This window comes from Microcaecilia unicolor, chromosome 3 (assembly GCF_901765095.1).
Source record: "Microcaecilia unicolor chromosome 3, aMicUni1.1, whole genome shotgun sequence".
Lineage (NCBI taxonomy): Eukaryota > Metazoa > Chordata > Amphibia > Gymnophiona > Siphonopidae > Microcaecilia > Microcaecilia unicolor.
Genome location: NC_044033.1, coordinates 361,985,567 through 362,009,110, shown reverse-complemented (window position 1 = coordinate 362,009,110; position 23,544 = coordinate 361,985,567). Strand labels below are relative to the sequence as shown.

At 48.4% G+C, this 23,544-nt stretch overlaps 1 long non-coding RNA gene across 1 annotated transcript; it reads left to right on the top strand.

Annotated features, from left to right (window-relative positions):
* The first annotated feature begins 872 nt into the window (after positions 1-872).
* Positions 873-22,701, top strand: LOC115465283. The gene is made up of 2 exons (XR_003941384.1): positions 873-943; positions 22,494-22,701. It is a non-coding gene; the product is annotated as an uncharacterized LOC115465283 (long non-coding RNA).
* Positions 22,702-23,544: the final 843 nt, after the last annotated feature.

Genomic DNA, 23,544 nt, shown 5'->3' with positions numbered 1-23,544 from the left:
GATAACACTTGTGTCTACACATGAATGTTGCAGGTAGCCAAGTTTTTATGTTGGATCGGTGGAGTAAGCCTTACTGAACAGGTTTGTTTTTAGTGCTTTCCTGAAATTCAGGTGGTCGAGCATGGTTGTTACTACTTTTGGCAATGCGTTCCATAGTTGTGCCAAATTCATTAGCGTGAAACACACAAAAACACACAAAAACACACACACAAACACACAAACAAATACACAAACACACACAAACACACACAAACACACACACACAGAAACACAAACACACACAAACACACACACAAACACACACACACACACAAACAAACACAAACATACACACAAACAAACAAACAAACACATAAACAAAGGACCCCTAAATAGCTATGAGAGAAATAGGTTATCCTGGAAGATTTTCTTCAGCAAAATACATTTCACATCCTTCTTCCCTTTTTTTAAAATTAATAAGGTATTATAATATATCTGTTAAATTAGGCAAGGAATAAATAATGCTGTTCTGCCAATGAATGTAAGGCAACAGGGAAAAAACTAGCAACTTGATTCCATAGAGTGCAATGTAATTTTGGGTTGATAAAAGGGCTTAGATGACAAAGTTAAAACCCGGAATACACCTGTTTTAGGAGTATGCGAGAGAGAGTGATGATATAGGGAAGAGCACTCCCTCACTAACAGTTCAGCCACCTTGCAGTAGGTGGCGCTAGTCTGCTGAGGCGAAGGCTGAGGCTGAGCCTGAGTCAGAGGAGTGGGGAGGGTGTTAAATTCCCTGAGCCAGAACAGTTCAGGGAGGCACTGATACAGAGGTTTCCAGGAGGAAAGTCCAGAGAGGAGAGGACTCCTCTGCAAGCTGAGCTGTAGTACTTGAGGAAACAGCCAGGGAAGTGGTGTGGCTCAAGCTTCATTGGTATCAGAGTTGTGTGGGAAGACTGGCACGGTAGGAGACACCTTGAGTTACATTCAGAAAGTACTTGTTTCAATGTAAATAGAGAATGTGTTGGGCTAGGATGGGAGCTAGCCCTAATTTAGAGACTGTACTTGTGCTGGATGAAAGCCTGTGAAGAAACAGGGGGCACATAGTGTGTCACATAATAAAATATTTCCCCTTTTTCTAGCAATCCTCTGTCTGTGCCCAATCTAAGCCACACCCTTGACCACATTACCACAGAAAGCACTAATGCGTGCTTACCACAGCAAAAAAATGGTTTTTCCGCAGGACACGCTGATACGAACCGCTGGAATTATGGGACATGCGTGCGCCAGGGGCATAGCCTACTTGGGCGGGAGGGGGGTCCAGAGCCCAAGGTGAGGGGGCACATTTTAGCCCCCCCCCCCCCGGTGCTGCCGCCACCACCACCACCAACAACAACTTTGACCCCCCCTGCTGACGACCTTCTCGACCCCCCCTCCTGCCGCCAACCCTCCCCTGCTGCCGCCATCGGCTACCTTTGCTGGCAGGGGACCCCAACCCCCGCCAGCCGAGGTCCTCTCCTTCCGGTGCACGGCTTCGTTCTGTTTCTGTGAGTCTGACGTTGATGTCAGACTCACAGAAACAGAATGAAGCCTCACAGAAACAGAACGAAGCCTTGCAGATCAGCCAGCGGCCGTGTTGCTGGCTGATCTGCAAGGTTTCGTTCCGTTTCTGTGAGTCTGACGTCCTGCATGTTGTATGTGCAGGACGTCAGACTCACAGAAACAGAACGAAGCCTTGCGCCAGAAGAAGAGGACCTCGGCTGGCGGGGGTTGGGGTCCCTCGCCAGCAAAGGTAGGCGACAGCGGTGGCGAGGGAGGGTTGGTGGCTGGAGGGGGGGTCGAGAGGGTCATCGGCAGGGGGTCCAGGGCCAAATCTACGGGGGCCCAGGCCCCCGTGGCCCCATGTAGCTATGCCACTGGCGTGCGCTACCCATACACTCAAAAGTAAAAATTATGTTTCAGCACTGGGGGTGGGTCTGGTGACAAACAGTGGCTGTGTTCTGCTTTAATTGGTTAGCACAGCCATATTGCCATACACTAACCGATTAACACATGCTTAGCGCGTGAGCCCTTACCGCCTACATAATGGGTGGCAGTAGAGGTTCATGTGCTAATGTCAAAATTAGTGCATGACCATTAATTTAAAAAAAGAAGAATATTTGACTATTTTACCTCAGTGGCAAAAATGGTCTTAGCATGTGGGAAGGATCCTCATAAAGGAGCACTAAGGCTAATTTTTAACGCTGTTTTTTTAAAAAAGGGCCCCTTACTTTTTATGTGCTATGCCTTTGACGAAGGAAATCATAGGGACTGCTTTAATATGAAAGATATTAATAAATCCCACCTTGAACGTTCTGAAGCTCACTCCAAGGCAGAGAAGCTCACTCCAAGGCAGAGAAGCACAAAAATCCTGTAGTCTTCATAGGCTAGGACCAGTCACCCTCACTCATAGACCCGCCCTCAGCCACGCCCCATCTGTACATAAAACGCTACCTCAACATTCTGAAGACAACCTGCTGAAGCCATCTGCAAAATCCCTAAACAGTTCGTAAGTTCATGGTGGTGAACCCATCCAACTCACCATGTCTCTCTGCCCCGCCCTCGAGGGCGGAACACAGAGAGTAAAGGGATCCATAAAGGCACCCCTACCAACTGGCAACCACCTTCAACAAAGAACGACTCAGGCAGGGGAAGTGTTTCCGTACTCCTCCCCCTGCCTAGGAATCACTACAGACTGCTGGCAAACTCCACAACCACACGACCACAAAAGCCACCCGCAACCCCCCCCCCCCAAACAAACACAGATACACACACACACACACACACACACACAAACATAAACACACATAAACACACACACAAACGCAAACACACACAGAAACACAGAAACACACACACACATACACACACACACGAAAACACACACACACACATAAACACACACACACACGCAAACGCACACATAAACACACACACAAACACACACACACGCAAACACACACACACACATAAACACACACACAAACACACACACACACACACAAACGCACACACACGCAAACACACACACACACACACATAAACACACACACAAATGCACACACACATAAACACACACAAACGCAAACACAAACACACACACACTCATACACACACACACGCAAACACACACACACAAACACAAACACACAAACAAACACACACACACGCAAACACACACACACAAAAACACACACACAAACAAACGCACACACACACACAAACACACACACAAACACACAAACAAATGCAAACACACACACAAATGCACATACACAAACACACAAACACACACACAAACGCACACACAAAACCACACAAACACAAACACACAAAAACACACACACAAACAAATACACAAACACACACAAATACACACAAACACACACACAGAAACACAAACACACACAAACACACACACAAACACAAACACACACACAAACACACACAAACACACACACACAAACAAACACAAACATACACACACACAAACAAACACATAAACAAACACACACACAAACAAAGAAACACACATACACACACAAACAAACAAACAAAGAAACACACACACACACAAACAAACACACACACACAAACAGCCTCGACGGTGCACCTCTAAGTGCCCCCCCCGCCGCATCGCTACAACAACCCATGCAACGGGGCATCAGAAAGCTCCTACCCCCTTCCCTCCTCGCCGCATCACCCAACCCCTCCTCCGCCGCTTCACCAAGCCCCTCCCCCCCACATCGACCGCCTCGCCACCCGCGACCGCTAATACAAACTCTGTCCGGCGGCTGCTGCTGCTTCTATTCAGCAGCCCGTACATAAAGAAAACAAACAAACAAACAACCTCCTAAAACGCACCTCCGTGGAGAACCATCTCACATTGGCTGACGTCTCTGCAGCCGCTCCTCCTCTCCCCTCAACGTCAGTGCCCCTGCCGGAAGACCCCGGAGAAACGCCGAGACGTCAGAGGGGAGAGGAGGAGCGCATGCTGAGACTTCAGCCAATGTGAGATGCTTCTCAACGGAGGTGCGTTTTAGAAGGATTTTTTTTTTGGTTTTCTTTATGTACGGGCTGCTGCTGCTGAATAGCAAAAGCAGCAGCCGCCGGACACAGTTTGTATTAGCGGTTGCGGGTGGCAAGGGGGTTGATGAGGGGGGAGGGGCTTGGTGATGTGCTACGGTGGGGGGGTCAGGTGATGCACGAAGGAGGGGGGGGCAAGGGGCTTTCTTTGGGTGCTGTGCCGGCTGGGGGGGGAGGGGGGTCTCGCTGGACATGGGTGGCTGGAAGGAAGCAGGGGGAGGGGAGGGTCGCTGCACATGGGTGGCTGCAGGGGGGGCAGGGAACAGGGAAATAGAGATGGGGCTCCACACACCACATGGGTGCCTGCAAGGGGGACAGGGGATACAGGACGGACACTGCAGGGCGGGCAGTGGGACAGAAGGGTTGGTGGTCATCAAGGGGGACAGGTGGGTCAATGGACATAGCTGGCCACAGGGGAGGAACAGGGAAAAAGGAGAGGAATGTCCTCAGACATGGGAGGCTGCACAGGAGAGGAGGGTCGCTGGACATGGGTAGCTTCGGGGGGGGGGGCAGGGGGACAGAAGGGTCGCTGGACATGGCTGGCTGCAGGGGGGACAGGGGAGAGAGGAGGGACGCTGCATATGCGTGCCTGCAGGGGGACAGGAGGGATGCTGAGGGGGGGGGGGGCCTGAGACCACATGGGTGGCTGCAGGGGGAGCAGGGGAGACAGGAAGGACGCAGCAGGGGGAGAGGAGGGTTGATGGGCACGGGTGGCTGCAGGGGGATGCTGGACATGGGTGGCTGCAGGGGGAACACGGGGAGAGGAGGGTCGCTGCACATGCCTGGCTGCAAGGGGGCAGGGGAGAGGGAGGGGGTGAGGGGGTTCCTCACACCACACACGCAGTCACTCATTCTCTGTCTGCCACATACACTCTCACTCACACACTCACTGTCTTTGTCCCTCTCTCTCACACAGTGTCACACAGAAACACAAACACTGTCTCTCACACACTCTCTCTCTCGCACAAACACTTACACTCTGTCTTTCTCTCTCTTACATTCTCTCTCTGACACGCATGCTCCATCTTTCACACACGCTCTTTCTGAAACATACACTCCAAGGAAAACCTTGCTAGCGCCCGTTTCATTTCTAACAGAAACGGGCCTTTTTTTACTAGTGAAAGATAAGTCTTGAAATTGGAGGTTCAGTGTCTGTTCTGCTCTTTTGTGTTGGCTCATCTTCTTCTTATTATTATTTAAAGTTTGTTTGCTTAGAATATTTGACGTTCCGAAGGTTTTGGAAAAAGGTATAATTTAACATTTCTCCCATGGAAATGATTGGGTACAATATGGGGCTAATTTTATAAAGGTTTTTATGCCTGTGTATACTCCTAAAATGCCTCTTTGTCATGACTCAAGTGTAGGGGTATTTAGAGGCAGGTTGTGGGTGGAGTCTTGATTTTGCACATTGGGGGACAATTTATGTGGGTTCATTATAGCCTACATTTATTTGGATTTTGCTCACACCTTTTTCAGTAGTAGCTGAGTTACATTCAGGTATACTGGATATTTCTCTGTCCCTTGAGAGCTCACAATCTAATTTTGTACCTGAGGTAACGGAGGGTTAAGTAACTTGCCCAAGAGCACAAGCTACAGTAGTCGGATTTAAACCTCTTACCTCTGGATTTCAAGACTTGTGCTCTAACCACTAGGCCACTCCTCCGCTGCTTTTCTAGTGCAATTTTATAAAGACATGTAGGTACCTGCTTATTCCCAGTCTAAGTGATCTGTTATAAAATCACTTTCTACTATTCATACACTTTTTTGTGTATGTAGAGAAGAGTGCCCTCATAGATTTCCACACTCAGTAGTGTATTATAACCACTGACAGGTGACATAGCACTTCATTCATTGGGCTACTCTCTCTTTAGTGATCATAGTGCAAAATGTGCTATTTCTGTGCTACTCAAACTCAAGTCAAAGCTTAAACCAACAATGGGCAGCTGATAGTAAGTAGAAAGTAACAAAATACAAAAAATTATGAATCACTTATCTTATGAGCCCTGTGTCCTGATGCTTAGGTGCCTAGAGCTCCTTGGATTTTCTTGCATGAAATACTTATGCAGGACTGCTCTCCCTGGTCCTGGTCCAGAATTTACCTGTGATATTAGGGATTTTGGTTTTGTTATAAAATTACTTTCAGCATCTTTTAACCCAATCCACAGGGCTTCCATTTCACGGAATGACCAGATAAGAATATTGACAGTCTATAATTACTAATGGTTACAAAGAGGGGCATAATCGAATGGGGTGCCCAAGTTTTCCTGAGGGCGTCCTCGCAGGACGACCCTGCGAAGGGGCAGGGAAACCCGTATTATCGAAACAAGATGGGCGTCCATCTTTTGTTTTGATAATATGGTCGGGGATGCCAAAATCTCCACATTTAGGTCGACCTTAGAGATGGTCGTCCCTAGAGATGGTCATCCCCGATTTTCAGCGATAATGGAAACAGAGGATGCCCATCTCAGAAATGACCAAATGCAAGCCCTTTGGTCATGGGAGGAGCCAGCATTCATAGTGCACTGGTCCCCCTCACATGCCAGGACACCAACCGGGCATCCTAGGGGGCACTGCAGTGGACTTCAGAAAAAGCTCCCAGGTGCATAGCTCCCTTACCTTGTGTGCTGAGCCCCTAACCCCCCCCCCAACCCACTCCCCACAACTGTACACCACTACCATAGCCCTTAGGGATGAAGGGGGCACCTACATGTGGGTACAGTGGGTTTCTGGTGGGTTTTGGAGGGCTCACATTTACTACCACAAGTGTAACAGGTAGGGGGATGGGCCTGGGTCCACCTGCCTGAAGTGCACTGCAGTACCCACTAAAACTGCTACAGGGACCTGCATACTGCTGTCATGGAGCTGGGTATGATATTTGAGGCTGGCATAGAGGCTGGAAAAAATATTAATTTTTTTTAGGGTGGGAGGGGGTTGGTGACCACTGGGGGAGTAGGGGGAGGTCATCCCCAATTCCCTCCGGTGGTGATCTGGTCATTTAGGGCACATTTTTGTGGCTTGGTCGTAAAAAAAAAAAAGGACCAAGTAAAGTCGGCCAAGTGTTCGTCAGGGACGTCCTTTTTTCCATTGTCGGCCGAGGACGCCCATGTGTTAAGCACGCCCCTGTCCCGCCTTTGCTACGCTTCCAACACGCCCCTGGGAACTTTGGTCGTCCCCGCGATGGAAAGCAGTTGAGGGCGCCCAAAATCGGCTTTCAGTTATGGCGATTTGGGCGACCCTGGGAGAAGAATGCCCATCTCCCGATTTGTGTTGAAAGATGGGCGTCCTTCTCTTTCGAAAATGAGCCCAAAAGTAACCTGTTAGGGCCATGCAATGTGAATAAACAGAAGAAGAAAAATCTAATGTGAATATATGACAGGCAGCTGCTGACAAGTAAATCAGATTAACAGGGGAACAAGTGCATGGAACAAAGTGGCATTTGCACAGACACTGAACTGCTTTCAGAGCACTGGGTCAGTAGTGGTGACAGAGCCATCTGTCCTGTCTTTTTTGCCCTTCTCTGTCTGCCGTTAATTTTCCGCAAAGGCTTTGGGTGACAGCTCCCTCATAGTGACCATACTTGGAAACAAGGTGTATGATGGGCAGGAGGAGAGTGGGGCCAGTCTGTTTATGAGGGGAGGGGGGTGGGATGGGGACAGGAGACTGCAACTATTCAAACCTGAACAGAACATAACACATAAAGAGAGAAACTGATGGTCCCAGATTACAGAACTGTTTTTTTTCCCCCCCTCTCTGTTTTGTATAATCTCAATGAAACATTTTCCCTCTCTTTCTATAACCGGTGCTAAAATTTAAACACCATTTGCACATTTAAAATATAGAATACTAGCACTTACACACATATGAATATACACTTCAGTGCTTAAGTGCTAGCAGATCGCTCAGCGCTATTCAGTAATTGAAGTACACAATTGGCACTGCATGTAAATGCAGTGGCGTTCCTAAGGGGGCTGACACCCGGGGCGGATCGCCGATGCACCCCGCCCCCGGGTGCAGTGCCTGCCCTGGGTGCAGCACCCCCCCCCCCCGGTGAAAGAACAACCCTGCGGGTGCACGCTGCTGGGGGTGGGTGGGTGCCGCGCTCCTATCCGCTTCGTTCGTTTCCATGCTCCCTCTGCCCCGGAACAGGAAGTAACCTGTTCTGGGGCAGAGGGAGCACAGAACGAATGTAGCGGACAGGCGTGCGGCACCCCCCCAGCGGTGTGCACCCGGGGCGGACCACACCACCCGCCCCCCCTTGGTACGCCACTGTGTAAATGCAAGGGGGCATTCACAGGGGTGAAGGTTGGGCGGAGCATAGGTGAAGCTCCCGCATGCTTAACTTACAGAATACTGGAAGTTATGCACTAAAGTGTCGCATTTACTTCTGCTATTGACATGGCATAAGTGGGCATGCCAAGATGTAGGCGCATTGATGCTGACTTGTGCTAGTTTTCCAAAATGGAATCTTGGCATTTAAATGCCATTGTAGAATTAGTGTTCAGCGGGTGGCATTGAGGTACCTAATTTGTGGTGCCCAGTTATTGACTTGCCCCCTTGATGTATTTGTAATAGATAGTAAAGAACAAGTACTACTGGGAGCAACTGATCTGTACTGTGCCAAGGTTTTTTGAAAGTCTGTAGCTGTGCCTGTAAAGTAACTCTGCCATTCTCCTCTTTCTTGCCTGAGACCACTGCAATGTAGCACAGGCCTTTCAGGGGTAGCACTCTCACTTGGCTGCATTGCACATCAAGAAGGCACTCTATAAATGTTTTTTAAAAAATCAATCATATTTATTAGCATATGGAAAATAACCACCATACAATAAACAGGCTGAAACAGTACACAATACAGGAACGCCTGACCCCCACCCTCGGAACCCCGACTCTCCCAACCCACCCCCCCTCTCCTCCCTTCAATACAGAGCACTCCTTGGGCATTCAATATACAGCTACGAGCCAGTGAGGTTAGTGTCCCGAAAAGGAGACCAGTCCCGCAGGAACCGGTTCCCCGCAGGTGAGGAGAGATACATATACTCTTACGTTCAAGAACACTAAGCTCATAGATGACCACTAGTGAGAGAGAGTGTGAGTGCCTCAGGCAAAAGCCAGAGACTCAAAGTATTCTTCTTCATCATCAAAATAGAGAACTGCAAGAAGGCTCGAGAGTCAGTTGGGCGAAGTCCTCACAATAGAAAAACATCAGAATGTAGGGAGTGGGATGGAATCCGGTTAATCTGGCAGAACTGGGACACATGGGGTCCAGCTGAATCCAGTAGGTCTGGATTAAAACATGTGGCCCAGAGGCGTACCCATCACTCCACACTTAGGATAGCGGTCATTTCACCTTAAAGTTGCTCAATAAGCTCTATGAGGAGAAACATAAACTCGATATATAAACTTGAATTGCAGTTCCCACTCTATAAATGTTTTTAATAAATAAAATAATTAAATCGACAGTGAGAATCTGCAGAAGAACACATCATCAAGGGGGTAATTCTATAACTGGGCACCAAAGTTAGAGGCCTAGATGCAGTGTTCTGAGCACAGATTCCATAATTGAGCAGAGTGGAGGAGTAGCCTAGTGGTTAGCGCAGCGGACTTTGATCATGGGGAACTAGGTTTGATTCCCACTGTAGTTCTTTGGTACTCTGGGCAAGTCACTTAACCCTCCATTGCCTCAGGTACAAAGAAGTACCTGAATATACTATCCAGCTTATTTTCGAAAGAGAAAAACGCCAATAGTGCGACCTAAATTGGGAGATAGACGTTTGTCTCGCAAAGGCGCCCAAATCGGTATAATCGAAAGCCGATTTTGGGCGTTTTCAACTGCACTCCATCGCGAAAACGAATAAAGTTGATGGGGGCATGTCGGAGGCGTGGTGGAGGCGGAACTGGGGCGTGGTTATCAGCCGAGGAGAGATGGGCGTCTTTAGCTGATAATCGAAAAAAAAAAAAAGGCGTTTTTACCGTGATTTTGGGTCACTTTTTTGGACCCTTTTTTTTTCACGAACAAGTCCCAAAAAAGTGCCCCTACTGCCTAGATGACCACTGGAGGGAATCGGGGATGACCTCCCCGGACTCCCCTCCCACCAAAAATACCCCCACTTTAAAAACTTTTTTCCCAGCCTGTATGCCAGCCTCAAATGCCGTACCCACCTCCATGACAGCAGAATGTGTTTGATCCTGTCACAGCCTTTCCCTGGGTCAGATGTGGCTCTCGGGTGCAGTACAGGGTCACATCAGCATTGCATTGTGGTGGGTGTAGGGTATTGGGCTCTGTGATTTCATTAGCTTGTGTTACAGTCTCACAATGTTGGTAGTTGGTAGGCTCTTCTCCCATGGTGCTTTTCCCCCTGCCTACTAGGTCAGAGTGTGCCCTGTTGTGTTTCCTGTTGTAGTCCATGTGGTAGTGGCCATTTTTGTAAGCCAGTTTTAGTTCCCTTTCCTGTGTTAGTCACGTTAGACAACTTAGTTCTTCTCTTGAATGTGGCTGAATGAGGGCATTGTACAGCATTCTGCCAGTTCTGACCTACTGCTCATCTCAGTACCAGGGAGACTCGTTGCCAGTGGGGCACAACCTCTGATCTGCAGTTAACTATGAGTAAAGGCTGTTATTCCAATAAAGGACGTTTTCGTACAGATTAGTCTTCAGGTGTCAACTGGTGTGCCAAGGTTATATAGCAGCAACCAGTCCTAGAGGCCTGCGTGTATGCAGGTCCCTGGAGCACTTTTAGTGGGTACCGCAGTGCACTTCAGCCAGGTGGCCCCAGGTCCATCCCCCCCCCCACCTGTAACACTTGTGCTGGTAAATGGGAGGCCTCCAAAACCCACTGTACCCACATTTAGGTGCCCCCTTCACCCCTAAGAGCTATGGTAGTGTTGTACATTTGTGGGTTTTGGGGGAGGGGGGTTCGGTGTTCAGCACCCTTGGTAAGGGAGCTATGCATGTGGGAGCTTTTTCTGAAGTCCACCGCACTGACGTAGGGTGCCCAGTTGGTGTCCTGGCATATCAGGGGGGCGAGTGTACTACGAATCGTGGCTCCTCCCATGACCAAATGGCTCGGATTAGGACGTTTTTGAGCTGGGCGTTTTTAGTTTCCATTATTGCTAAAAAAAACAAACGCCCAGCTCAAAAACGTCCATTTTTTTGAAAATACGGTTCGGCCCGCCCCTTCACGGACCTGTTCTCGGAGATAAACGCCTATGGAGATAGGCGTTTCCATTCGATTATGCCCCTCCACGTAAACCACTTTGAATAAAGTTGCAAAAAACATAGAAAGGCAGCATATCAAGTCCCATTCCCCTTTCCCATAATGGCATCTGAGCACCAAGGTTAAACTATAGAGTACTAGCATAAATCAGCATCTACAAGCCTACAATTAGGCAAACCCACTTATGCCATATCAATAGCAGGCATAAATGTGGCACTTCAGTGCATAAGTGAGAGCTCCATCTATACCTTGCCTATGCTCCACTCATGTGTGTATCCCCTTGCATTTATGTTCTAACAGGCAGATGATCAAAAGCCCCGCGCTGTTCCAAACAGCGCTCTAAAATAGCGCTGGAACAGCGCAGGGTGCTATTAGACCTATGATCAGAGATAATGCATGCAAATTTAAGCAGCACAATTATCTCTGATTATGGGGTAGAAGTGCGGGAGAATTGTGCCTGAGCATGCGCTCAGCACAATCCTCCCACATTTGTTTGACAGGTCTGGGCTGGAGACCAATGAAAAGAGAAGGACGCCCATCTTTAAATCGGAAGACGCCCAAAATTTGGACATTTCTGTGACGGGGCAGTTGAGGATGTCCAAATTTTAGACGTTTCTGCAACGGGCAGTTAAGGACGTCCAAAATTGGATGTTTCTATGAAAAAGATGTCTTTCTCATAGAAACATCCAGTTTTGGACGTCCTTAACTGCCTGTTGCAGAAACGTCCAAAATTTGGACGTCCTCAACTGCCCCGTCATGGAAACGTTCAATTTTTGGATGTCCTTAACCGCCCTCACTGGCAGGTTTGCTGTAGGGGAAATGGGGGCCTGCCAGCATGCAAATGCATGCTGGACAGGGCTCACTATTCCTCCCGAATGATCTGCAAACCCTAACGCCAGCTCAGAGCTGGCGTAGGGTTTGTCGCAGCCAGCGACCCAATCTTTGGCGTGCTGGACGCTGATCATTGGGGATGAATGCGTTAAGCACTGATTAGCATGCATTTGCAAGCTACTTGCGTTGAGCCCTATTTAGCATGCATTTGCATGCTACTTGCGCTGAGCCCTCAAGCGCGTTGTTTCACGCGTTCGAGGGCTCTGATCATGGAACGGTAGCAAATGTCGGCACTAGTATGGCGCTAACAGCCTCTAGCGCCGGCGTTTGCTTTTGATCATCTGCCTGTAAGTGAATTGTATGTTTAAATCATAGAATAGCGCTGAGCACACAGCTAACACACATGCAAATGTACATTCACCCATGCAAGTGCTAGTGTTCTATCAGTTTTGTGCCAAATGGTGCTTAGATTTTGTAATTAAATTTATAGAATGGGCGGGAGGGAGGGAAGGTTGTGCTGTTTCCCTGCAGTTTTCAAAGGAGGAAAATATTTACAGAGAAAAAATGGCCAGAGATAGAAAAAAAATGCACACACTGAACAAAGAAAGGGAGAATAGTTTGTTGATATCTTCATCGTTTTTTGACATTTTTTTGTTATAATTTATAGTTGTTTTATGGGTATATGTGGCAGATGCAATGTGATGAGGTCTAGCCTTCGAGGAAGCTTTGTTAGTGTTCTGAGAGGTTAGCACTGTGGTTCTATCTATGAATAAGTGTAAAAGGAACATAAGAACATTAGGACATAAGAAAAGTCATGCTGAGTCAGACAAAGGCCCATCAACAGTGGCCAGTCCAGGTCGCAAGTACTACTACTACTACTACTACTACTACTACTACTTAACATTTCTAGAGCGCTACTAGGGTTACGCAGCGCTGTACAAAATAAACAAAGAAGGACTGTCCCTGCTCAAATGAGCTTACAATCTAAAGAACGAAATGTCAAGTTGGGCAGTCTAGATTTCCTGGGTAGAGGTGTAGAGGTTAGGTGCCGAAGGCGACGTTGAAGAGGTGGGCTTTAAGCAGAGATTTGAAGATGGGCAGGGAGGGGGCCTGGCGTATGGCCTCGGGGAGTTTGTTCCACGCGTTGGGTGAGGCGAGACAGAAAGGGCGGAGCCTGGAGTTGGCGGTGGTGGAGAAGGGTACTGAAAGGAGGGATTTGTCTTGAGAGCGGAGGTTACGGGTAGGAACATAAGGGGAGATGAGGGTTGAGAGGTAAGGAGGGGCTGCAGATCGAGTACATTTGTAGGTTAGTAGCAGAAGCTTGAATTGAATGCGGTACCTGATCGGAAGCCAATGAAGTGACTTGAGGAGAGGGGTGATATGAGTGTATCGGTTCAGGTGGAAGATAAGACGTGCAGCAGAGTTCTGAATGGACTGAAGGGGGGATAGGTGGCTAAGTGGGAGACCAGTGAGGAGTAGGTTGCAGTAGTCAAGGCGAGAGGTAATGAGAGCATGGATGAGAGTTCGGGTGGTGTGCTCAGAGAGGAAAGGGCGGATTTTGCTAATGTTATAGAGGAAGAAGCGACAGGTCTTGGCTATCTGTTGGATATGCGCAGAGAAGGAGAGGGAGGAGTCGAAGATGACACCGAGGTTGCGGGCAGATGAGACGGGGACGATGAGGGTGTTATCAACCGAAATAGAGAGTGGAGGTAGAGGGGAAGTGGGTTTGGGTGGGAAGACAAGAAGTTCGGTCTTGGCCATGTTCAGTTTCAGGTGGCGGTTGGACATCCATGCAGCAATGTCGGATAAGCAGGCCGATACTTTGGCCTGGGTTTCCGCAGTGATGTCAGGTGTGGAGAGATAAAGCTGGGTGTCGTCAGCATAGAGATGATACTGGAAGCCATGAGACGAGATCAGGGAGCCCAGGGAAGAGGTGTAGATAGAGAAAAGAAGGGGTCCATGGACAGAACCCTGAGGGACTCCAACAGAGAGCGGGATAGGGGTGGAGGAAGAACCATGAGAGTGTACTCTGAAGGTACGATGGGAGAGATAAAAGGAGAACCAGGAGAGGACAGAGCCCTGGAACCCAAAAGAGGACAGTGTGTCAAGAAGTAAGTTGTGATTGACAGTGTCAAAAGCGGCGGATAGGTCGAGAATGAGGATGGAGTAATGACCTTTGGATTTGGCGAGGAACAGGTCATTACAGACTTTGGATAATGCTGTTTCTGTTGAGTGAAGTGGGCGAAAGCCAGATTGAAGTGGATCGAGGATGGTATGAGAGGCGAGAAAATCAATGCAACATCTGTGAACGCCGCGTTCAAGTATTTTGGAGAGGAAGGGTAGGAGGGAGATGGGGCGGTAGTTGGAGGGACAAGTAGGGTCAAGTGAAGGTTTTTTGAGGAGAGGTGTGACAACAGCATGCTTGAAGGTGTCAGGGACAGTTGTGGTGGAGAGAGAGAGGTTGAGGATATGACAGATGGGAGGGGTGATAGTGGGAGAGATGGTGGTAAGTAAGTTGGTGGGGATGGGGTCTGAGGAACAGGTGGTGCATTTCGAGGAGGAGAGAAGATGGGCGGTTTCCTCTTCGGTGATATCAGGAAAAGAGGAGAAGGAGGCCTGGGTTGATTGGTTGAGGGAGTGGGAGATAGGATGAAGGGGAGGAGAAGGTTTAGTGGTGAATTCGAGGTTGATCTTCTGGACCTTGTCGCGGAAGTAGTCAGCCAGTGATTGAGGAGAGAGTGAAGGGAGGTGGGAGCGGAGGGCATTTTGAGGAGGGAGTTGAGGGTGGCGAAGAGACGACGAGGGTTAGAGCTGAGGGAATTAGTCAAGTAAGTGTAGTAGTCCTGTTTGGCGAGGAATAGGGAGGACTGGAAGGAGGATAGCATGAATTTGTAGTGAATGAAGTCAGTATGGGTGCGAGATTTCCTCCATAGGCGTTCAGCCGATCGGGAGCAGGAGCGAAGGTAATGGGTGCAAGGGTTAAGCCAGGGCTGGGGATTAGTGCGCCTAGTGGGACGGGAAACAGACAGTGCAAGGGTGTCAAGGGCGGAGGAGAGAGTGGCATTGTAGTTGGAGACAGCCTTGTCGACGGACTCGGAGGACGTGATGGATGGGAGGAGGCCAGAGATACTAGCGGATAAGGTGGGAGGGTCAACTGCCTGGAGATTCCTGGCGGTAGTAGTTAGGGTTGGGCGGAACTGAGGGGGAGGGTGATGAAGTGTGAATGTGATCAGGTGATTGTCAGAAATGGGAAGAGCGGAGACGCAGAGATTAGAGGGCATGCAGGTAGAAGAGAGGACGAGATCAAGACAGTGACCAGATTTGTGAGTAGGGGTGGTGGAGCTCAGTTGGAGGTTGAAGGAGGAGGTTAGGGTGAGGAATTGAGAAGCGTATGAGTCAGATGGGTTATCAGTGTGTATGTTGAAGTCACCAAGAATGAGGGATGGGGATGAGGGCTCGAGGAAAACGGAGAGCCAGGCATCGAAGTCAGTAAGGAAGGAAGGGAGGGACTTATCAGGGGGACGGTAGATGACTGCAACACAGAGTGGCAGCGGGTAGAATAGACGAATGGAATGGACTTCAAAGGATGAGAAGCAGTGAGACTGTGGTAGGAGGAGGGGTTGAAAACTGCAGGAGGGCGAAAATAGTATGCCAACGCCGCCGCCGCGGCTAGCTGTGCGGGGCGAATGGGAGAAAAGGTAGCCTCCGTGGCAAAGGGCTGCGACTGAGGCAGAGTTGTCGGGGGTGAGCCAGGTTTCGGTTAGGGCGAGCAGATGGAGGGAATGGGAGATGAAGAGATCATGGGTGAAGGTAAGTTTGTTGCAGATTGAGTGGGCATTCCACAGGGCACACGAGAAGGGGAGGGAGGAAGGGGGGAGGAGGGGAATGGAGATGAGATTGGAGATATCGCGGGAACGTTTGCATAGATGAGACGAGGACGAGGACATGTGTGGTGGGCCTGGGTTGGAATTGATATCTCCCGCGGATAGCAGGAGAAGGAGCAAGAGAGAGCGGAGAAGGGTGGGGGAGGTAGGGCGACGAAGGCGCCGAAGGCGGGATGCGCTGAGGAGGAATGGGGAAGGGTTCATGGCAGGAAGGAGGTGTTGGAGGTTGAGAGCTAGGAAGGAGGAGGAGGACAGTAGGGATGGTGAGGTGGTGGGGGATAGGGGTAGGTAGGGTATAGCAGTAGTGGGCAGGACGGGGGGGATGGGTAGTGAGTTCGTGTGGTAGACAGCGGAGGGAGGGGGAAGAGATTGGGGAGGGATAGGGCGAGAAATAGAATGTGAAAGGGGGCCATAGTAGTGAGAGAGGTAGGGAGTGGGTGAGCAGGCAAGTTGGACAAGCTGGTGGGGTGGAGCAAGCTGGTGCAGATGGACTGGAAGCTGGATCAGGCGGGCTAGAGCAAGCTGGTGCAGATGGACTGGATCGAGCAGGGGAAGCTGGATCAGGCTGACTGGAGCAAGCAGGTTTAGGCGGGCTGGAGCAGCAGGAGCAGATGGCTGGACAGCTGGATCAGGCTGACTGGAGCAAGCTGGATTAGGCGGGCTGGGACGGCAGGAGCAGGTGGCTGGAACGGCAGGAGCGGGTGGCTGGAACAAGCAGGATGAGCTGGATCCGACGGAGGTTGGAGCAGATGGACTGGGACGAGCAGGAAGAGCTGGATCCAACGGAGGCTGGAGCAGATGGACTAGCCAGAAGAGCTGGATCCGACGGAGGCTGGAGCAGATGGGCTAGGACGAGCAGGGGGAGCTAGAACAGGCGGGCTGGAGCAAGCTGGATTAGGCGGGCTGGATCGGCTGGAGAGGCTGGAACGAGCAGGGAGAAGCTGGATCAGGCGGACAGGAACAAGCTGGATTAGGCGGGCTGGAACAGCAGGAGCAGGTGGCTGGAATAAGCGAGAAGAGCTGGATCCGACGGGGGCTGGAGCAGATGGACGGGACGAGCAGGAAGAGCTGGATCCGACGGAGGCTGGAGCAGATGGACTGGGACGAGCAGGGGGAGCTGGATCAGGCGGGCTGGAGCAGGCTGGATTAGGCGGGCTGGAACGGCTGGAGCAGGTGGCTGGGACAAGCAGAAAGAAGCTGGATCCGACGGACTGGAACAGGGTGGTGCAGATGGACTTGGACGAGCAGGGGGATGCTGGGTCAGATGGAGTGGAACAAGCTGGACGAGCTGGATCAGGTGGGCTGGACCAAGCTGGAGCAAGCAGGAAGAAGCTGGATCTGACGGACTGGAACAGGGTGGTGGAGATGGACTGGAGCGAGCAGGACGCTGGAGCAGGCGGACAGGAACAAGCAGGAAGAAGCTGGAACGTGCGGAGTGGATGGAACAGGAGGTAGACAGGGGACTACTCAGCAGATCTCAAAACGTAGATCTGCATCCAATAGTTCAGGACGTCATACGCACAGAAGCCCTGCAGAGTACAGCGAAGATCAGCTGAGAGCAGCACGTCTGTGTGGGTCGCGCACGCCGGAGTCAGAAGACAGCACTTCTGCTGGTGGGGGTTCGGGTGGAAGGGGCCCGGTGGCGGTGGCAGGAGGGACTGCGGCGCCGGGCCCCCTTGGAGGCCCTGGCCCTGGGAATTTTGTCCCCCCTGTCCCCCCCTCTCGGCGGCCCTGAGTATTACCTGTATTCAATTGGATTGTCTGTGTAATAGATAGCATTGTGTACCGGGGCTTCCCTTCCCCCTATAGTTTGCAGTATCCTGTGAGTAACTCCTTGTGACATTTCCCTATTGGCTGTTAGGTTTGAGCTAGGGCCAGCCCTCCTTTTCTGCCCCTGCAGGCTGTGTGAGAGAGCCCAGTCTTGCTGGCATGCCATGGTAATCAGCAGCTGTTCTAGGGGGCCCATCCCCCCTACCTGTTACACTTGTGGTGGTAAATGTGAGCCCTTCAAAACCCACAAAAAACCCACTGTACCCACATGTAGGTGCCCCCCTTCACCCCTTAGGGCTATGGTAGTGTTGTACAGTTGTGGGGAGTGGGGTTTGGAGGGGTTTGGGGGGGGGCTCAGCACCCAAGGTAAGGGAGCTATGCACCTGGGAGCAATTTGTGAAGTCCACTGCAGTGCCCCCTAGGGTGCCCGGTTGGTGTCCTGGCATATGAGGGGGACCAGTGCACTACGAATGCTGGCTCCTCCCACGACCAAAGGGCTTGCATTTGGTCGATTCCATTATGGCCAAAAACCGGGGACGACCATCTCTAAGGTCAACCATCTCAACATTTAGATCGACCATTTCTAAGGTCGATCTAAATGTTGAGATTTGGGTGTCCCCGACCATATTATCGAAAGATGGACGCCCATCTTGTTTCGATAATATGGGTTTCCTCGCCCCTTCATGGGGATATCCTGCGAGGACGCCCTCATGAAAACTTGGGTGCCCCGTTCGATTATGCCCCTCCACGTCATCTTCTTTCTCTGCCAGCATTGCCATTTCTACTCTCCTTGATTCTGGTACATCTTCCTATGCTTTGCTGTAGATCAAGAGTTATACCCATGGGCCAGCAATAGAATAACAAGAGTCCTTCCTCTTCACAGTTCTGTTGCTGATAACGGCAGGCAGAGTATGCAGGGTATGGAGCATAGTATTACAAGTATTACACATCTTTCAGCACTAATTCTGCAAATGTGCTGACCTGTCACGGAATCACATAGGTCATGCCCTGAGCTTTAAGGGGAGGAGAAGGATTGTAATACTTATAGAGCAGTGGGCTCAGAACCAGGAAAGCCAGGGTTCAAATCCAACTGATTCAGTATGTGTAATCTTAGGCAAGTCACTTAACCCTCCCTGATTTCAAGTACACACACTTGGATAATAAGCCCTTTGGGGATAGGAAAATACATACAGTAGTTGAATGTATTGCACCTTGAACTGCTACTGAAAAAGGTGTGAGCTAAAGCTAGTTCCCTTTGTACTGCTTGTGACAGCAACAATGGCGACTGCAGAAAAAAAGGTACTGAACAACAGTGACAAACTAATAGAAATCAGCAAGAACATCAATTTTAGAAAAAAAAATCTATGGATGGGGAAAACAAGCTGGTCATAGATGCTCATTTTCCCATGTATTTTAGAATAGGCTCTACGTTGGTGTTTTATTTGGTGTTTTGTTTTTGGGTGGTTCTCAGCTGGTGAATTTGCTAAAATTCAGAACAACCTCTAGGAGATGTAATTAACTTATGTTAGCTCTTCCATCAGTTAAAGGCATATGGTTTAAAGCACTTTTTTCTCAATCATTTTTTTCTTTGCAGATGTCCATTATTGGAATAATCTCCCTCTTGAGATATGCTCGATAAGAAGTTATTTCTTATTTCGCAAAGCTTTGACAACTTACTTGTATGTTAGGCCTCAGGAGTTATGAACTTTATTCTGCTATGCACTTTTACTTTATATATAATTCTTGATAATCTGCATCAGCTTCTTTATAGATCTGATGTAACTCACCTTGAATCTTATCTTATTTTAAGAGAGTTGGCGAGAGATAAAGCCTTGATAACATAACATAACAACCCTGTTCTAAAATACTCGCAGAAATCAGACATCCTGAATTTGATGTCTGATTTCCGATTTGAACGTCCTTTCTAAAATGCAACTCACAAACTGCAAAATCACCACTTCCTCCTGTAAGTACCAGCAATTATATATGGAAGCTGCTGACTGAGGATGCTCTTTCCATGTACATGTTTGCAAAATTGATGTTTGCCTTTACATTCCAGCAAACACATGTGTATTTGTCAACATTCTCACATGTATTTACAAAAGGCTCCAAATTTGGCAGAGCCTTTTGTAAAATACTGGTGGAATTGTGGAGTCCTGACTTGGATGTCCTGATTCCTATCTCAGTGGACTGTGCAAAATGGGTTTTGAATGTCCTAAAATAAGTTCCTGATTCGTGGTTGTTAAAACATTAATGATGACAGTTTGGAACATGAGGACAGTGCCGGGTAGACTTTTACAGTGTGTCCCACAAATGACAAGATGGATTCTGATAGGCTGTTGTGAGCTTTGACGGCAACTCCAGTAGTTGGAACATAAGGACAGAGCCAAGCGGACTTCTATGGTCTATATCCAGGAAATACCAAAGAAAGACCACGAACAAGTATAAAATATCACGTTCATTGTTGATTTAATCTTGAATTGATAATCAATGGAACTGCTGGGCAGACTGGATGGACTGTTCAGGTCTTTATTTGCTGTCACTTACTATATTACTATGTAGTAGTGATCTTAGTCATTCACAATGCCGTTTCTTCTATACCAAGACCTTTAGGTAGTAATCCTGTAAGATTAAGGGCCAAGCCCATTAATTCTGTAAACTTGGGTGCCCAACTTTACGCTTAGCACACAAATTTGGGTGCCCAATTTATAGACAAGGCCAGTTACACATATAGCTTAATTTAATAGTGGGCTGTTAATTGGAGTTATTAGCCAGTTATTGGCTAAAATTGTTATTAATTGACATTAATTGGCACCATTTGGCAGTTATGTGTTCAAATGACATTAGTTGCTATTTGAAAAGCTGTGCATGCAGCTTCTAGGGATTATGGCCGTGGGAGGGGCAAGGGTGGGTCAGTGGTGTGCCTAGGTGTTACACACACATGTTATACTAGGTGTTACGTGCCAAACTGACAACTGATAGGCACAGACACTTACATTAGCCTTTGACATGGCGTAGTAGTCTTGCCTAAAGTCAGGTGTAAAACTGTAAACTTATGCTAGTGTTCGATAATTGAAGCACCTCATGTGGTCAAATCTCTCTATATAAAAAGCAACACCAACGTTCTATGAAGCCTCCAGCGGGAAATGTGAAGGGGGCGAGATATCCGGTTTCCCTATGAGTGTCTGCCCCGCCCTCTCTGTAACACAGTCAGTGAAGGAAAACAGCAGAGCACGAAATCAAATCACTGGCTCTGTAACAGTGAAGGACTCAGAGGGGGGAGGGGAGAGAGGCCAGAGGGCAGGTACACACACACTCCCACATGCACACAAAAGAAAACATTGCTAGCCCCCGTTTCATTTGCATCAGAAACGGGGCTTTTTTACTAGTAGATTATAAAGGGTCCAAAAAAAATCCAAATATTTTAAATCTAGAAAAGGTCCCAGTAGAAAAACTCTGGAAGTAGTTGGGCAGTGTTCTATAATGGCAGTTCCATGTGGATGTACTAAGTATTGTATTATTGACAAAAAGGGGGAGGGGTGGTGGACCTTTAGTGCAATTAGGGGGTCTTTTAGGGAAGGGAAAGGGGACTTGATATACTGCCTTTCTGAGGTTTTTGCAGCTACATTCAAAGCGGTTTACGTATATTCAGGTACTTATTTTGTACCAGGGGCAATGGAGGGTTAAGTGACTTGCCCAGAGTCACAAGGAGCTGCAGTGGGAATTGAACTCAGTTCCCCAGGATCAAGGTCCACTGCACTAACCACTAGGCTACTCCTCCGCTAGTGTTTTTAGTGTGCGCTAATGAATGGTGCACATTAAACATTAGAGACACCCAAAGGAATATATAGGCAGCTCTAATATTTACCACACACTTATTTTTAGCATGAGCTAAAAACACTAGCGCCTTATAAAAGGGGCCCTTTGTCTTAAATATTAACTCATTTTCATGAATGTAAATCTCTATGGACCCTGCTTACTATGGTGTGCTAGCATTTTTAGTGCATGCACAAAATTAGCACATGCTGTGTAGGCACCCATAAGAATATTGTGGGTGCCTACGCAGTTAGCGCACGCTAAAAATGCTAACACACCTCTTGTGCGGCTTAGTAAACAGGGTAGGGCCTGATTTTATAATAGGGAAAGTCCAAAAAGCACTATTTGTGTTTTAGATGTTCATAAACTTGCACTTAAGCACAGAAGTTTAAATCCTGACTTTACACCCAAACGGTATCCCCAGGATTGTCAACACACAGATTGTATAAAAGTAGGTACACTTTTTCTGTGAGGGTAATTTTTATGTATATGTGCAATCACACATTTTAATACATTTCTTTTTCTGTATGTACAACAGGGTTTACACACAGCATAAACTTTATAAAGTTACCCCCCTAATGTAGATAAGACATTTTTAAGCTCACTTATTATGGTCCTTCAAGCACTCAATACACACTGTGAAAGAATGCCAACCACAAAAATGCCAACCATAGCATGTGCAGACATTTTATGTGAACATTACGACTATAGTGGATCTTTGACAGATTTAGGTGAATCTCTGCAGAATCAGAAGGATTGTCCTCTTACAGAACCAGGCTGAAATCTGTCCTCTTCAATACTTAATCAAATGTGTAGGCGTTGTCCTTAGTGCTATCGATTCTCAGTGACAATTATGAGCTCTCCTGTTTTCTTTCAGGATACTAACATGGCGAAATGGAAAATGTTCTATGAATAGTCAATGACTATCATGATGTCAGCTGAGGGACATCTCAGTGAATGCCTGGGGATGGCCACAACTCAGGTTATGCACAGCTGACAGGACTTGTGAGTAGCCACTACATGTTCCACTGTGCTCTGGTTTCCATAGCAATAAAAGGGAGGCATTTGTTCCTTCATTAAAATCACTCATGTTACTGATTTTATTTTTAGCATAGATCTTGTTAACATGTTCATTGGAAAGGATTCATATGTCAAATATTAGGTATATACACAGACCAAAGGTTTTTGGTTCATTTGGCTTCCCCCCCCCCCCCCCAACCCTCAATGTTTGGGCATTTTATCAGCACATATGTTGAAAACTTTCTTTAACAAACACTAGAACTTTTTAACACATGCAAATCGATTTTATATGTGTTCATTCATAGGTTAATGTGCATTAAATCAAGTTTGTTCACATCAAAAATTTTAAGGCATTGTGGAGGGGCATAATCAAACGGGGCACCCAAGGTTTCCTGGGGCCGTCCTCGCAGGACAGCTACGTGAAGGCGCGGGGAAACCCATATTATCGAAAAAAGATGGCCGTCCATCTCAAATCTCAACATTTAGATCGACCTTAGAGATGGTCGTCCTTAAGTTGTCCTTAGAGATGGTCATCCCCGGTTTTCGGTGATAATTGAAACCAAGGACGACCATCTCAGAAACGACCAAGTTCAAGCCCCTTTGGTCATGGGAGGAGCCAGCATTCGTAGTGCACTAGTCCCCCTGACATGCCAGGACACCAACCGGGCACCCTAGGGGGCACTGAAGTGGACTTCATAAATTGCTCCCAGGTGCATAGCTCCCTTACCTTGGGTGCTGAGCTCCCCAAACTCCACTCCCCACAACTGTACAACACTACCATAGCCCTAAGGGGTGAAGGGGGGCACCTAGATGTGGGTACAGTGGGTTTCGGGTGGGTTTTGAAGGGCTTGCTGTTTCCTCCACAAATGTAACAGGTAGGGGGGTATGGGCCCGGGTCGCCTGTCTGA